This window comes from Mercenaria mercenaria, unplaced genomic scaffold, assembly GCF_021730395.1.
Source record: "Mercenaria mercenaria strain notata unplaced genomic scaffold, MADL_Memer_1 contig_965, whole genome shotgun sequence".
Taxonomy (NCBI): domain Eukaryota; kingdom Metazoa; phylum Mollusca; class Bivalvia; order Venerida; family Veneridae; genus Mercenaria; species Mercenaria mercenaria.
Window position 1 is genome coordinate 30,240 of NW_026463885.1, and position 18,847 is coordinate 49,086.

General features: G+C 35.1%; 1 protein-coding gene across 1 annotated transcript in view; it reads right to left on the bottom strand.

Annotated features, from left to right (window-relative positions):
* LOC128555040 (uncharacterized) overlaps positions 1-16,419 on the bottom strand; it is a 38,739-nt gene extending 22,320 nt beyond the window's left edge. The window contains exon 1 of the mRNA XM_053536393.1: positions 16,310-16,419. The gene's annotated coding sequence lies outside the window, so the exon portion shown is untranslated. The remainder of the gene's footprint in view (positions 1-16,309) is intronic.
* Between the last annotated feature and the right edge of the window lie 2,428 nt (positions 16,420-18,847).

Sequence of the window (18,847 nt, forward strand, 5' to 3'; positions counted from 1 at the left end):
TTTTATTATACATAATGTGTATGTAAATATGTATTGATGTATTGGTGTATGTACGGCACAGCCGCTTATAATGACTATTATATATTTGTATTTCAGTATATAATTTATATGAAAAGGAAAAGATAGAAAAATAGTAGACACACTCTACAGGCAAACAAGCTCAACACACCTAGCAGATCTAATATGATCATGTAACATTAAAATTTTGACAGATCGGTGGAAAAGCTATAACAGTGGGTGGGGGCACCTCTGGTTGGTCGTAGTAGTCAGCGTGATGATTTCCTCGCACTGAACGTAATGTTAATAGATAGCACTGATATAGTGCCAATGATATATAACAATGTCCGTGGTTGTTATTTGCGTAAATCATGTAATATTTGCTATATTTTATAAGAATTTCATTTCCGGGTCTGTTGACATTTTAGACCGGAAACGGTGACCTGATGAGAAACTGTTTTGCTATTTCGATGAGAATTATGTTTGCTATGTTAGTTAAATACGTTCTGAAACCGAATGATACATTGTGTGTGTGTGTTGAGTTTTTTTATAGTCGCCACCGGTTAATACCATATGGGCGACTGTTGCTGCAATTATTCCCTCCTCCTTCGTCACATCGTCTTTTCTTCACTCCCGTTATAGAACATCAATTATATTACATCGTAGTTATATGTCTTCTATTGTGTATGTCAACGTAATTATGTGGTGCCTTCTTATGTTGTAATCTGCGTAGTTATATTGTATTCTGCGTAGTTATGTTGTAGTCTGCGTAGTTATATTGTATTCTGCGTAGTTATGTTGTAGTCTGCGTGTTTGTCTTCCTGCAGTTCAGACCTCCCTCCCTATCCTGCTATATAAACGGTCTGATCGCCTGTTCTCCACCTCGCCCACCGCCCCCGCGTTGTACGTCGCCTCCACTAACTGTCTTGCCCGAAGTGTCGCATCTGGAAGCCTGGTGCCGAGGTCCCACCTTGTCGATGAACCAGCTGTGGTCAATATTGATAGGCCCCAGAGATGGTAATCCGGCATCGAGTCGGGGGTTCTGAACCAACATCAACCTCGTCGATGAACCAGCTGAAGTTTTCCGGCAATGTATCAAAAACCGGAAGATCCCTCAGAGATGGTAATCCGGCATCGAGTTGGCCGGGATCAACCAGACCCGGCACCCCGGTTGTAGAAGAGAGGTCCAACACGAAGGCAAGTATGCAAGATGAAGCTCAGCCGATGAATGTCCCCTTTTTACGGCCACACTCCCTGGTTTTCGTCATGTGACGCTAACTAGATCAGACGTTGACCTAGTTAGGGCGCTGACCCAGTTAGCGCCATATGTGCCCTCTCCGCGACGTGCACGCACCAGGGAGCTCGGAGAAGGAAATTCCCCCAAGAAGTTATTTTTATACATTCTCACCGCGATTACCTCTAATTAATCCTTATCAAAGATCCAAGCTGTTGAAACTAATTAATTCATTAATTTAAATTAAAAGCAATTTTCAAAACGTCTCAAAAACAAATGACCGATGATTGAGAAGTCTAATGTTCACATCAAACAATTATAATTATGGCACGTGCAAACAAGTATGACATCATCTCACTTTGATTATCGTCGCACCTTTGATATGTCGGCATCGCGGCTCTCTGGTTAGGCAATAAACATGGACAGGTGTTAAAAACCAACCACATTCACAAAGAGATGTGTGAAATTTTATCGCATATTTTCATCACTTCGACTTACCGAGTTTACAATGCACTTGAATTTTACTGACGGGACTGAAAATCCCTTTCGACACATCCGGAGTCTCGGTAAGTCATATTTTGACGTAATCGGAGTTGAATTACATATATAAAAAAGGAAATTTGACGGGACTTGAAAATTTCTTCGACTTAAGCGGAATTTCGAGGTAAGCGAGTTTGAGATACCGAATTTCGACTGTATAAGGTCTTTACTGAGCCGCTTCTAAATGTGTTAAGGCATTGATGTGAATAAAAGTATATAAGATTGCATATTTCAATTAGCTGTAATTTTGACATTTTCTTAACAATATATTTTTCTAAATGACTAAAAATATGTGCATTTGGTAATTTGAAAGGTGTTTGAAAGGTGTTTAAGTGTTACGCTGGAAGATTTGGTAAGTGCATGTTGACATACAGTTTACAGTTGTTTGCAACATCGCGGTACAAATAAAATTTCTCTGAAATATTCCTAGAAGTATTCTTTAAGGGAATAATTCTTCTTTCAGTTTTGTCTACCTCCCTTGATATCTTTATCAATTAGAAAGAGTCTGGTTTTCTTAATATTTTATATGCCATCCCTTAGCCTAGTTCTGTTGTGAAATTGTCGTGAAATTAACACCCTACATTGTTCTTTATTATGTTATATCAAGTAACATATCGCGGCAAAAGTACAAAGAAGTATTTAATTCGAATTAAGATCTACGTAACTATGTATTGTTTATAATTACATAAATACGAGCTTTGGTTCGTATCCACAAGAAAGAAATATACAACATTTAGAATGTGCGAAAAAAAATGAGGCATCTCTCCCGCATGTGTGGACAAGTTTAAAATGACCCGAAAAGGCATTTATAGTCGGAAGAATGCTAAATCGATATAAACTGATTATAAATACATGCTTCCTCTTTTTTGTGACACTATTTTACTAAATGTTTGTCTTTGTTTGAAAACAGAATGTAAAGTTTACGATTTATAAGGCGTCGTTGTAGACAACTTATCCCATTTCATACAAATTATTCACAAAATAACCTTTCTTTAGTATTACTTAGAATAATGTAACTTTGAAAAGCTCTACATAGCCCAATTGTTTTGTCACCAGATAATTAGAAAATAAGAAGAGGGCAATAACATTTTATAAGTTGCTGAACATCAAATTATTTTTACGAGTTCAAATGTCCTAATGATGATGGCCTAAAACAGTTTGCCCAAGCTTTCATGGTTGTCTGATTCGAGTGTTCCGTATCCAGAAATTATCTTCTGGTTTTGTTCTTCAAGAAATGTATTATCTTAAATCTCTACTAAAGTTTGCAAGGTTCGGCCATATTTTCGGATTTATAAGCAGGGCTAGTATGCTATCTATTGCCCAGGAAAAATAAAACAATATTAACTTAAAAAGGAAGATAATTCAAAAGCTATGTCGAATAAAGTTATGGTTCTCCTGTCCTTCACTTCTATCATTGTGACAATGGTTTTAAAGTGAATCCGTAGTTGCAAAGTTATTGTCTGGAGAATAAGGAATATAATTCAAAAAGTAATTGATACAGAGTTACGATTCTCTTTCGATTTGTACTTTGTCTTTGTGTCGCATTTCTTGCAATTTCATTGTCTTGACCAGTTTTTAAAATAGAAATGTAGTAAAATACTAGTGTGAAAATGTCAGAGTTTTACAGTATTCAAGATAGACGTAATGCTATGTTTCTTACATTTATCGTTTTTTCTCGTTGCCGTCTATCGCTTTATCACTTTTCATAGGATTCTTTTCAAAGCCTGGACAAAATAGACGTTTTATTTAAGAAATAATAAGTTTTCAAGTGTGGTTTATCGTAGAAAAACCCGTGTTTTGAGTTCTTATGCGTAGAAATATATCACGAAAGCCGTAGGCTTGAGTGATATTTTGTTTCGCATATGAACGAAAACCTCTGGTTATTTTACGCTAAATCACACTTTGGATATTGTTATTTCGGTTTTAACATGACATGCTATTATCAACAGTGTTAGAAAAGATGGCAAATATTTTTTATGACCGTCCTATACACCTGGATTGCATGACGTCATTGCACGCGAGTGGTTTTCTGCAGAATAACCCAAGATAGATTTTGCTCTACGTGTATGCAAGTTATTCGCTGGTCGTGTATGAATGAATGACTGAACACTGAATGATTTCCAGTTAAACAAAGAAAAACATCAAGCCCTGTATATTCTGCGATAAACAACGGTTGATGCGCGGACCGGTAAGGGAGCATTGTGACGTCAATTATGACGTCAAATTTCCGAATGACGTCCGATACATTACACCTCGGGTAAATAAAGTCCAGCAGAATGTTAATTAGAATATTTCAATGATCAGGTAAGAATAAAAACAAGAGTCCACAATGTGAAGCAATATACGCCCGAAGGTATGACCTTTAACCCCTAAGTGTGACATTGATCTTGAGGCGAGCCATGCGCTCTGCATGTTGTCTTGATATAGTGAACATTTGTGCCAAGTTTCATTTAAATCCTTCAAGTAGTTCAAGAGATACAGACTGGACACAAAATATAGTCATATGACCTTTGACCCTAAGTGTGACCTTCAAAAGAGCCGTTCAAAACGTGCACTCTGCTTGTTTTCTCGATGTGGTGAACATCTGTGTCAAGTTTCTTTGAAATCTTTAAAGAGGTTCAGGTATGACCTTTGACCCCTAAGTGTGACTTTGACCTTAAAACGAGCTATTCGAAACATAAGCTCTGCACATCGTCATGTTGTGGTAAACATTTGTGCCAAGTTTCTTTAAAATCCTTAAGGCATTTCAAGAGTTACAGAGCGGAAATGAAACTAAGTCATATGGCCTATGACCCCTGTGACCTTGGCCTTGAAGGGAGCGCTTTGCATGTCGTCTGATGTATTCAGCATTTGTGTTAAGTTTCTTAGAAATCTTTAAAGGGGATCGTGAGTTACAGAGCGGACACAAAATTGCTAAAGGACAGACAGATGGACGGACAGAGAAAAATAATGAAAAAGTTTCAAAGTAAGCTATTTATAGTAACAAGAAAGGCAAGTAATTAAAAACAATTATTGTAAGTGAACAAAAAAAAGAAGGATCTGCCAAATAAAAACAAGAGCATGGCAATGCAGAGCAATATACACGAAGCAAAGTCATATATGGGCTTTGACCCCTTAGTGTGATCTTGACCTTGAAGCAAGTCATCCGAAACATGCGCTCTGCACGTCGCTACAGTGTGGTGAACACTTGTGCCAAGTTTCTTTGTTATTCTTCAAGCAATTAAAGAGTTACAGAGCGGACACTGTAAAGTCTTATATGGCCTTTGACCCCTAAGTGTGACCTTGACCTTAAAGCGAGTCATCCGACATGCGCTCTGCACGTCGTCTCAGTGTGGTAAACATTTGTGCCAAGTTTCTTTGAAATCCTTCAAGCAGTTCAAGAGTTACAGAGCGGATACGAAGCAAACTGATATGACCTTTGATCCCTAAATGTGACCGTGACCTTAAAGCGAGACATCCAAAACATGCGCTCTGCACGTCGTCTTGGTCTGGTGAACATTTGTGTAAAGTTTCTTTGAAATCCTTCAAGGGGTTCAAGAGTTACAGAGCGGACACGAAATTTATGACCTTTGACCCCTAATTGTGACCTTGACGTTGAAGCGAGACATTCAAAACATGCGTTCTGCATATTGTCTTGGTCTGGTAAACGTTTGTGTGAAGTTTCTTTGAAATCCTTTAAGGGGTTAAAGAGTTACAGAGCGGACACAAAATTACTAACGGACGGACAGACCGACGGACGGACACTGGGACCATTACATAATTCGTCCCTTCGGACGTATAACCGGCTAATGCCCTCGTGGTTCAATTCCTACGCATCTGAGCTCTGAACCGTGGTAAATCAGACGATAAACCACTCAAAGGCCTTAAATATTTGTTAAATATTCCAAGGAAAGGAAAAGCGTTCGTTTTCGTATTAACAACATCGGTGTAATAATCAATATAAAGGATAATTTGTTTGTTTGTTTTGGGTTTAACGCCATTTTTCAACAGTATTTATTAAGGATAGTCTTTTCCGCGAAAGTATTAACAAAATGGCTTCGTTTGGAAAATCTTTCAAAATTGAAAACCAAAACTGTCAAAAAGAAAATCAAATGATAGGTAAAACTTATTTCTATGACAGTAAAGATCAATTGAATTGACAAGACTATATGATTGTTTTACTGGATTTTTCTAAATTTCTAAATTTTAGATAAAGAAGTATCGGAAGGCGAAGCGAACATTGGCGGGCCTTTGTGGCTGTTCTATTTTGAAATCCAGATGTTTTCTATGATTTTTTGATACTTAATGGAAAGCAAACCTCTTATATTTGAAGCAAGATACTTTGAAAATTTAAATGTAAGTATTGAAAGCTATTTTATATGTTTTATTAATAACCACAGTGGTACTTCTTGCAAATTACCCAAGAATCAATAGCGCGATTTGGCTTTAGATTTTGATCTTGAAGAAATCTCTAAGTGTTTTTTATATCTGAATAAGCGCAAAAATAGCGTTTTGATTCTTTAAAACAACCTACTAAGAAAAGCGACTATTTAAAATAATTCAATTTACATACAAGTTTTGCAAATGTTTTACTACAGATTAATGTTTAAAAAATCACTACATATAATTTAATTCAGTTCATTCGTGTGATTTACTAAAACTTAACCATAAAATGTTAACAATAAGGTCATTGACCCTAAACGCTCATCTATGTAAAAGGCTTCAAGTGCGTTTGTATAACGTAATGGTACAAGTACAGCGTTACAAAAGCGCTAGCTATTGTGGATTCAGAGAAGAAGATATTCAAAATTTCTTTTATATTAGCCTATATTATGAACATATAACACGAGGGCATGACCAGTTTTAACATAGAGCAATTATTTGAAGAGTTACGGTACTGGTTCAGTGCCTAAATCCGGACAGTACTTAATTATTCGGATACCGTTTAAAAATGCTTTACGATCATGATTTTTTACTGAAGTGAACAGGATCGACGCAAACGAAAGCTTTGATGACCGGTTGTCAAAAAACAGTGTACGAATGTAAGCTTTTCCAGAGAAAACTACCTTCAAATATCCGCACCGCATAAAGTAAACATTGTGTGTGTTGGGGGATGACGTCATACAGCGCGCGCCAGTTATTCGAGGTGCGACGAGGTACTGATTAAATAAGAAAAATATTCTGCCTTTTGCAGACGACTCTTTTTGTTTGCTGATCGAAACTGATGTAAAAACCTGTTTTAGAATTCTGTACTACCCTCAGTATGTATTTAAAAGATTTAACCAATTTCTGTTATATATTAATTATTTCAATAGAGAAAAAAAATCCAGCATTTTGCAGAGAAGGGAAGCAAATCATTAGATAAAATCTGCGCAGTGTCATTATAATGATCCCCGTAGTTGTGTCAAAATGTATAACGACAGCGACAGAATCTACATGTAAGAAAGAATAATTTTAAACATTAATTTTTGCTCAGATAAATTTTATTATATTATTGTTATATTTGGCAATTATATAAAGTTAGAAACTAGTCTATATGATCAACTGATGAACAGGTAATAAAATTTTATTCGGACGGAGAAGTTTGTATATATTTACAGGACTGTATTTGACTGCTTTATTTTAAACGAAGTCGTGTTTATTGTTATTTTTGGGTACATATATTCGTTGCATTTTATACCCAAATAGGGTCCGAATATTTAAGCACTCTGAAGGTCAATTTTGATAGCTTTTACTTGCCCAATTCGGATGACAATTTTATGATGAAATCAGCAATATACGATTTTGTTGTTTTGCAAAGAGATTTATACAGTTAAAATTTTATGCACGTGTGGTTTCATAATGCAAAGTTACTGTCAAAAACCCACAAAAGTGTCCGTATTTAAGCAATGAACCAGTAGACAGTCTAACCCTGGTACCACACGCCCAAAGTCCGATAAACATTTGTGCAAAACTGTTTTAAAATTGGACCTGCTGTTTTTTTACAAGAATATTTTAAGCTCCCTTGCAGCCGTGTTATATGAAAAATCAAAATATTCAAAATTATCTTGTTTCAAGGTCACACAAAAAATATTTGTGAGAAACTATTTAAAAAGTTTCATACAAGATTTTATTTCCTACTATACACATATAGGGAAACGTGAACACGCCCTCTGGTGGCCATTTTATTGACGAATCAAAATAATTTGAACAATCTTAGAAGAGGTCACACAAGGACCATTTAGGTGAAATCATTTTGAAACATAGCCAGAAGTTTCACACAAGAAGATTTTAAATAAATCCAGTACATACGTATAGAAAAAGTGACCAAAGGCTTTGGCGGCAATGTTTTTGACGAACTTGAATAATTTGAACGATATTGATAGGATGTTACATAAGGACTATTTGTGTGAATAGTACTAAACAGGTAATTAAGCAGAACTTCCGGACTAATCAGATAATAGTGGTAAAACAAAACCCTCTATTTCCCAGTTAAAATGACATTTTCATGTTCTATATTTCGATCATTGTGGACCTATACTTGACATTTTTGTAGCATTTTCAATGATATTTTATAGCATTTATAGAATGTAAATAAACCTTATTATCCATGGGTTCATACCCACATTTTAGCAGTTAGGAAGATATTCCATAATGTTGACCTGTCAGACATTATTAGTTACACTGCTTATTGGTGACAGGATACGGGATATATGCTGTCGATGAAATCCATATCAGGCGAGAGCGAAGCTCGAGCCTGATATGGATTTTCGAGACAGCGTATATCCCGTATCCTGTCACCCACAAGCTGTGTAACGATTTTATCTTGCCGACTAACATTTACTTACATGCTATAATCAACACATTTTGTAATTTAACAAGGCTACTTACAGTGCAGACTGGAATCCTACAATCATTTGTTTGGCCATCAGGTTTTGTTTATAGTTGCTTTACACCAGCCATAAAATGCACAATGACCTGTGTTTTGGTTAAATCACAAAACACAAAAGCTCATTTACACAGGTTATGAACTGGTTTAAATCAGAAACACTAAAAAAAACTTCTTGTTCCATCCCTTCGAAAGTCACCAGATTTTCACGATGTCACAAATGTCTTGATACTTTGGCTTTCATCCCGTTTCCTGTTAAATCATTCATCTTGTACGTAGATTAAATGATCCTACAATAAACCTCTGAGTAACAAATATGTCAATTCCTTTATTTTACGATGATTTAACTTAAAACAAGATTTCAACGTCCGTGTATCCCATACAGAGTTATTCCTCTTTAACGGTTAAATTTTTTTCAAACTTCATGAGCCTCAACTTAAGTAGAATAAAATCGGCAAGAAAACACTAAATTTACTCTCGGAAACGATGCTATCGCTGGAGCTAATAAATAATCTGACTTGATTCAATTTCGCCAGTAGTGTGGCAGCCATTTTGTTTTAATCAAAATTCATATCTGAAATATACTAGCAGGATATGGAACATATCCTGTCTCCACGTGACGTCTATTGACCAATAGAAATGCAAGAAACTTGTAGGAGGCAAGATAAAAGGTTATGCCCTTTACTTATCTTGGTGTTTTTGGTGGTTTATAGGTCATGTAAGAAAATAAGGCTAGTAATTCTTTATTTAATGGGTCTGAATGTGTTACAACTCTCAGAAGTTTGTAAATTTTGTAAAGATCACATAGTAAATTTATTAACTACTGTACAGCCTATACCGTCAATAAACATTGTTTTAAACTTTCATTTAAAAAGCAAGATTACATCGATAGTCATAATAGCAAGCTTATATGAAACCTTAGCTTGGGATTGTATTTAGGGACACTGGAATATAGGACTTAAGATGGGTAACAGTTCATTTCATGACCGGACCTTTGTTGACTTTAGTAGGAATAATATAGTCATCTCGACGCCATTTTGGGACAGTGAGGTCAAGGAAATGTAGGAAACAAACAGCGTTCTTTAAGTTTCTATGAGTCATCGAATATGTAGTTTCCGTTCATTATCGCATTTACATTCCATCACCAAATAGCTTTTGGTGACATATGTCAATGCGATAATGAATAAACCTAAAAACTGATTAATACCCTTTGATATATTTGATTAAAGAACCTACAAGGGGCACATGTATAAATAATAAAGTTCGAAAATAATTTGGTATTTTTACTTTAACTGAATGAAAATATCACTTTAATTTAAACAAATATTAGATCTAAATGCAAGATCAATTCATTTTAAGACAGGACAGTTAATTAATTTAGGCTTATTTTCTGTCTTGACTGTATGTTGATATAAATACAGATATAAACAAAGAGTGAATGCAATAAAATCTAACAAATTGGAGTTTTGTGAAAAAAAAAATCATTCTAGACTTAGACAGTCCAGATTGTGCATAAATAAAAGAAACTAATTAGTGTACATTGACTAACAATATAAAACAATTTATAAATCAGGGTCCATAAAGGCCTTTACAAGGGGTGTTCGAAAAGTAATGCAACTAGTCTTGTCTAAATGTCTAAACAGTTTTTCGCTTCTCGTAAGTAACTGCTAACAGTACTAAACTGACTGGGGCGGTGTAATTTTTTACCCCTATTTTTTCATTTTATTATTGTTTTTTTTTTTTTACTTTTTTTTTGGTGGGGGGAGGGTGTCAGTGGGTTGTGTATATATAAAGGTCTATAGACATTCAAAAAAAGACGAAACAAATTTCATTTAAAAATTCCATGCTGTTGTACAATTTTGTATTTTAATAATATTCCTATCAAAATATATTTCTTCTTTTGAACATGTAGAACTTTGGGCGTGTATCGCATTCTCTACATTACTTTGTATTTCGGAACTTTCAGTTTACGTATTTAAGCCTCAAGTTTTACTACATATAAACTTCAGTCTTCACAGAATTTCTAAAACTCGAAAAAAAAAATCATCAGATTTGTTTCAAGTCGTTTAATTCTGATTGTTTTTGCACTCATTTTTTTCTAAGAAAACTTCTGTTCAGGTTTTCATATCTTCTTTTACTACGAAATAGCTATGTTTTGGACCTTTAAACTTTAAGTTGGCTATTTTTCACAAACATGCAGATAATTCTAAAAGCAAAAACGTGATGGGATATTTGTAAACAAATATAAATAATTCTACAACTGGTTGTTGATTAACTACATTTTATAGCATTTCAAACTAAGTCTCTGCGCAAAATCAGCTACCAAATAAAACTACCTTATATTGCTAGTGGGTATGATAGTACCCTAATCTAACTTTTGCAGTTAATATTTGATGTCGGTAAATTTTGTACTGGACATAACTAAAACGTCTACAACATTTTCTATTTCCTTATCTAACTAAATGGCGAAAACATGCGAGGAGTGGTAACATTTCTTTTCGACCATCCGTCGTAGTTTCTCACCTGACTTTGACATTGAAGATATGTGAGCTAACAATAAGAACAGTGTTTTAATAATCATGTTTATTTGACAATCAATATCTGCCAATATATCATAACAAAAGAAAATGTCATCTTAGTGAAAGTGATCTTATCTTTATATCTAAATAATACTTCAACTCGATTGAGTACATTGAATAACATTTTTACACAGGAACTGCGTTTTCAAAAGCATTTATGAATGTAAAATATTAATATCACTTTTGTAAACTGCATGAAACAGGTTTAAAAAAATGCAAAAGAGGTAATTACATTTTATAATTCGGCAAATCTTTCAAAAACGTAACAGATTTTGTTGAAAAATATACTTTTTTTTGTTCCATGTGCATGTATCTTTTCGATACGGCTGAAAGCATTGCAATGCTCAATAAACAAGTGAATGAAGTATTACCGTGCAATACAAAGTCCCCTGCTGGAAGCACCTAATTTTCTCAACTGCAGTATAACATGACGAATTGATATATCGCAATGATGTATAAACAATATTGCACAATATATACTATACAATTATCGACTTCTTCATAGGTTGATATCAGGATTTATCAACCCGAAAAGAGTTATATTCACCTATGAAAAAGTCAATAATTGTTTTATTACATGAATAAATGTATAGTCAGTCCTGTTATTACAACTGTATCTTTAATAAAGAAATCAGGAATAAATTTAGACCAAATCAGGTTGATATTGGTTTTCCAAGCACCTACTTCGATCTGTTTTTATTTTCGTACTATTTATAACCCAAGATAAGTTGATATGATATGTACTCATTACTTTTCGAACCGTTTTCAGCCAATCGGAGAAACAATAGAATACAGCCATGTAATAAAATGTGTTATAACAAAACACTTGTATTAAAACTTACATATATAAAAGATAACAGTTGTTTTCATAGGGATTTTTTCCGGCCGATTATAAAAACAACAAAGGAAAATTAATCCTAAAAAAATCTATTTAATATAAGTTCACAAGAAACTCTTAGCAAGGTAGAGAAAGGTCTATATACACCTAAAATGTTGGATGTAAAATGCATGTTGTACCACAGAAAAGTCGTCTCAATCCTTCCCTAAGGCAAGTAATAGAATGTTGCAATATAATCTATTTACAGATACATCAAAGGGAAGTAATTCTAAATACAAGGCTGTCTCAAGGTGGTGAACATTTGTGCCCAGTAACATCAAAAGCCCTTCATGCATGAAGAAGAAATGCTCCAGACAAAGTCATTCTTGTATCTGCCATTTGGCCTCTAAGTGTGACATTGACCTTAGACGTAGTGGCCTGGTTCTTACGCATGGCACTCTGTATCATGGTGGGAACATTTGGTCCAAGAAATATTAACATATCTTTAAGGATTGTTGAGTTACAGACTAAACAGGAAAAACCCTCTTGGCCTTTGACTTTCAAGTGTAACCTTGACCTTGCAGCTAAGGGCCCGGGTTTTGCACATGACAAGTTGTCTCATCCAGGGTAATATTTCTGCAAACAGATATTTAAATCCTGTTTTGCATGACAAATTTGTAGACCAAACAGGAAAAAAGTCATACTGATATTTGATCTCCAAATGTGACATTGACCTTTAAGCTAGGGTACTGGGTGCTACGCGTGACACGTCGTCTCATCATGGGGAAAATTTATGCCAAATAAAATTGTAATTCCTTGATACATGACAGAGTTCTGGACCGGACAGAAAAAATTACCTATTGACCTTTAACCTTAAATTGTGACCTTGACCTTTAAACTAGGGATCTGGGATTTGCGCACAACACGCGTCTCATTATGGGAAATATTTTTTGCAAAGTAATTTAAAATCCCTTCATGGATGGCAGAGCTATAGACCGGAAAGTCCTGTTGACCTTTGACCGCACCTGTGACTTTGACCTTTGAGCCAACGGTTTGGGATTTGCGCATGACACGATGTTTTATCATGGGAAACATGTGTGCCAAGTAATAATAAAATCCTTAATGAATGACAGATGTTGAAAATTTAGCAGTATTATTAAAGCTTATTTATTAATTGATTTTACCGATGAGAAACTTTGGCCTCTGCTACTTTGGTTTGTCATTCACCAGTTACCCTCATAAATTGCTTGGGACTGAAGTGTGTATCATTTTGTATCATTTTATCAGGGTACGTTGCCATCATGAACCATCGTAAACATGTCTCGTTGTTAGAGTTAGAGGTGACTCCGTATTTGGGATGGTACCATCAGTCAACGGTTATCCTCATAAATATTACGGGTAATCTTTGTCTTTCATAACTATGGTACACTCCAAATATGGAAGGGAACATACGTTTGTATATAAACCCAGGGCAGAACTGGGGTGGTTACTTTTACTTTTGGCTCGGACTTTGCAAATACAGAACATTGGATCCAGAAACGAGAAATGTAATATTTTACAATTATAATAAAATAAGTGACTTTCGACCAGAGGAATGAGAGAATTATACAATTGATGACTATATATCCATCTCATAGACTATATATCAATCTTATAATAATCTAGCATAGAAAACTGGAGACTGAAGTGTTATTTTATCAATCGTGTAGAAACCCTCATCCCCGAAAATATAATTTTCAACACAGAGTTATGGACCGGACCCTGTTCAAGCCATGTTAACATTTGACTGCCAAGTGTGACCTTGACTTTCGACCTAGGGTCTGAAAGTTGTGCATGACACATTTGTGCCAAGTAATATAAAAATCCCTTCATGGATGGCAGAATTGTGGAACGGACAGGAAAAAACCCTGTTGACTTTTGATCTCCAGTTTTGACCTTGACCTTTGAGCTAGGGGTCCGGGTTTTGCGCATGACACGTCGTCTCATCATGGGAAACCTTTGTGCCAAGTAATTCCTTCATGGATGACAGAGTAATGGACCAGACACGATATTGCGGACGGACAGATGGATTAAAGGACGGAAAAGCGGGCATGGGTTACGCGCTTAGCTGTCAAATTTCGATCTGGTTCATGTACTGGAAACTTCTAAAATGTTCATGAGTGTCTTCCATTCAACTATGAGGTCGGACTCAGTTGTTCGAAACTTTAACAGGCTGTTAAACTAACTGCCTGTTATATTTCACAATGATAGGAAACACAAATACTTTGTATTAATTTTACTGTAAAGAAGTTTTAGTATTCGTAATCTTAAAACATACATTTGTTTTTCTAAGTTTTCTAAAATGTCAAAATATGACTCAAAAGGTAACCGACTGTGAGCTTAATCGCCTGTTAAAGTTTCGAACAACTGGGTCATGAGCCCATTTTATCAACGTCCGAGTTAGACTTAGACTTTTAATCTCTACAAGTTAAAATCCTTCTACCTTTGTTTAGAGTCGTTATATTACACATAAACTACTGAAACCGTGCAGTATGATAAAGAAGCAGTTTAAAGTCAAAGTCTTACTAAGTTTCAAACACTTAACTTTGATGAATAGATCCCAGCACTGGTTCTTCCGAGAAAAGAGGGTTCGCGTGTAACGGTATTATAAAACGCACTTTAAAGAACAGGCTAAGTTAGCCGGATATGCTCGATCTGAAAAGACCGGCAGGTTGCCAAGCAACGAGGGCTGTATAAATCTTGACATCATAAACGGCGCGACAAGCCCGTTGCATAGCTCAAATGCGAACATTACTCGATTCTTGTATCAATTTAACAATGAATGAAATCAAAGATTTTGCGACAAACAACGGGTTTGACGTGTGGTCAGTGTGAGCTTATTATGATGTCAAATGTTATGATAAGCGTAATTCTAGCATAGATCAGCACAATTTAATGAATTTATCATATGCATACTAATGAAATACTGGAAAATACTGATGAAATATAATTCATATTTTCACCGTATTTATTTTTCACTGCAGTGAAACATATTTTCTATATTCACTGGTATTACGGAACTACTTAAATTTGGTATTATTGGGCAGTTACTTAGGTAGATTAACCATTTGAAGGGGGAAACGTATATGAATAGTGAAGCAAACTATTTTAAGTTAAGATATAGAATTTGAAATGATCGCAGCCCACCTATGCTACATTCTAACCGGTATTGTACGGGTACACGGCATTTAATCCTATGCGAAGGGACATTACTCGGAAGAACGTTTAGAAACGCCAGCAAAACTAGAAATGTGTCACAGACACGAATGCCCCCGCAACATGAGAAAGGCAACAGGCATAAGTTATTTATTGTAACAACTAAGGGAAGTGAATCTTAAAAAAAAACTAAGTCCACACAAAATCCTTACCAGGTAGAGATAGGTTAAAATACCTCTCAAAGTTGGATGTAGCATGCATGTTGTACTACAGAAAAGTCTTGTTTTTTTTCCCTTCGACCAATAATAAAAAGTTACAATATAAGCTATTTATAGTAACAACCAAGTGAAGTAATTCTAAATTAGGGACCTGGTTCTTGCGCATGACATTCTGTCTTATGAGGGTATACAACAGAGCCAATTTACATCAAAATCCCTCCATGCATGGAGAAGAAATGCTCAAGACAAAGTCATTCTTGTATGTGACATTTGGCCTCTAAGTGTGACCTTGACATTAGACCTAGGGACCTGGATCTGCGCATGACACATTGTCTATCCATGCTTATTATTTGTGTCACACTATTTTGCAATCGGACCATGCATATCAAAGTATTGGACCGGGCACGAAGACCACATTATCAGTATATATTTAGTTAAACCAAGGACTGTGACCTTGACCTTTAAGCTAGGGACTTTATTGTTTATTATTTGTGTCAAATTAATTTGAAATCGAACCATGCATGTCAAATGGACCGAACACGAACATCACCCTTTCCCGAACACACACACAAACACACACACGGACAGGGGTAACACTATATGCAACCCTCTATTTTATGGCGGGTGCATAAAAACAACAACAATATGTCGACATTATCGGGAGCTGCGAGTTGTATCTAAGGTTGCAACTACACTTTCATATGTAATGTCTTTGCGGATGCTGTAAAGGTAACGTTTCTTTTTTATTTCTGTTTTTATGAGCATGTAATGTAACTAAATATAATCTTTGGTCTTAATATTAATAGGATACTGCATCAGATTATATTTATAAGAAATCTAGCTCTTATACATTCGCACTTTTACATGTCATGATATACTTACCCTTGCAATTGACCTTCCGAATCATTTCCAGCCTCATTTGACCTGAAATATAAAGCTTGTAATGATACAAGAAAATTTCTGGAAAATAAGTTTATAATATTAAACAATATCTAGAACTTTCTGTTATTATAACTTGACATGAACGTCATGATTAAGAAAATCTCGTAATTACACTTTGCGCTAGATACTGCTATTTGTCCCTGTTCATGTTTCTTTCCTTTCCTCTTGTGAACCTCTCAACAAAACATATTCATGTTAATCTCTTTATCAATAGTTTACGTAATTAACTTGCTTGTGCATAATAATAAACAGATTGTAAAGAACAATTGGCATCATCTGTTTTAACAATTTTTACCCTGGTTCAATCACAATCTGATAACATTGCACTGAATTATACCAATGGCTTATGCTTTTTGCACCTGTCATTTGATATACTAGACAAAGATTATAATAGAAGCACAAACCACCACACAGAGCTTCAGTCGAATGAACGGGTAACAAGATATAACGAGGCACAAAACGTATGTCGAACATTCATAATTTGTAAGCAATTAACTATTCACTGTAGAGTATTTCTATATTATGTTTACTCGCTGTCTTTACAAATAATTTTGGACAGATAATAACCGGGACAGAAACACCGAGATTGTATGTATAAAAAAAACAAAAACTTAAAAATAATTGGCGCGAGTTACGCTCCATGCGTAATTTTGAAATTTACATTTGGCGCAAGGGAAACAGGAAATCGTCGATCGTTTAGTAGCTGGTGCAGTAAACTCTCGAAATATGAAATAATATATTTTTATAGCCCTGTGCCTATACTGGAAAACCACATAAATCTTTTTCATTAGTTTGCGGCCATATCCATAAATGTGGTCAGCGATAGGTAGAAATGACTGGTTATCTAAACCTGTTGCATTATTTGATCGAATATCACCAAACGACCAACGATATGTCAAAATAATTAATATGCAATTTTCCAAACAAGTTAAAAGGGCATCTAGCATTTTAAAATTGAATTTTTTGCTAGACAAAAAATTGAAATGTCGCCCTCAATGTCCGAGCTGAGACGTTTCCGCGCTCATGTTTACAAAGAAAAAAAGCTGTATCAAATCCAAGATTTTAGAAATTGATTTGATAGGAAAAGAAGTAGAGCCTTTGACCTCAGTATTTGAGCTGGATGGTTTCTGCGCTCATGCATACAAAGAAAAATAGCTTAAGCAAATTCATTTCTAAATTGGTAGATACCCTTTCAAATTGTTAAAACATAGCGGCGCGACAAATGGAACGTATTGAATACAACTTTACCAAATAACGAAAAAGATAAAATGTAAGGGTAGATTTCTCGGAAGCACAGAGCACCCCGAACATAGCCATAGAGCCATTCATCGGAAAGTTTGCCCACAACAAAAAGAAGCTGTAGCGAAAAAATATTTTAGACCTGTTGCTTCAAAAAATCCAGCAATAAGTACATTATAAATATATTCAAAATACAGAAAATTGGGGTGGGGTGGAAAGGGGTAGATAAGGTATAGATAAAAGCGTCTTACTTATTTCGTAGTATTTTCGCCATTTTATCTGAACGAATTTACAAGGAATATTGTACATTGTACAAATCATTTATTTGTAAGTTAAACATGTTTATTACTGGTCTGTTCAATATCTCTTGACAACTAGATAAAATACTTAGTTTTTAATTGTCCACGTACATTTACAAATGTCTACGTTATAATGGTATACAAATATTTTGGTTTAAAATAATTTCAAGGTAAAGAAAAAAAAAGAAAAAATATTCACTTACATTTTGCCTTGTCTAAAGCAAACACACCTTAAATTTAAAGTCCCAAAATGCCGACAATTCCAGTTTTATGTCTTTATTTCATTGTATGATCGCTCTTTCACAAGTAATTTTTCAAATGATCGATCTTCTAATGCTCCGTTTAATATCATTTAATCATTATATTGTGCCGATCTTTTTCATTGGTTAAAAACGTGTTATAGTTGATACATTTCGTTTCATTGGCTCGTTTGTATGTTAAGTTCGTATTACTACCAGATTGAATTGATACGCAAATTCCCTGTGAACTCTTTACAATTTGTTTTCGACATATTTTGCTTCGAGAAAACAATTATCATATAAATATTAAATTCTTTCAAGTCTAAGAGAAACAAATGTATCCAAGACTTCTTGCTGATCTTTTGTAAAATTGTTAAGCCTGGGACTGTTTGCAATGTAGCTATTGTTAATTTATTGTTAATTCTGGGTGTTGTGGGAAAGGAACAGTGTTGTGGGGAAGAATGGGACTTCGAAAGACCGAAAACAGACATAAACTACAAACTGCTGAATGAACACCAACCGCAGAAAATCGTACGTTTATCCCCGATCCCACCTCTATCGTCCCGTGTTTTATTTTCTGGGCATTAGTGCAATGCAGGTATTTCATATCACATCGACGACGAAAATACTCAACGATTCACAGACACTTGGGTAAGAAAAAGATTTAGACACTGATACGAAAACTTGGAGAGAGAAGACCA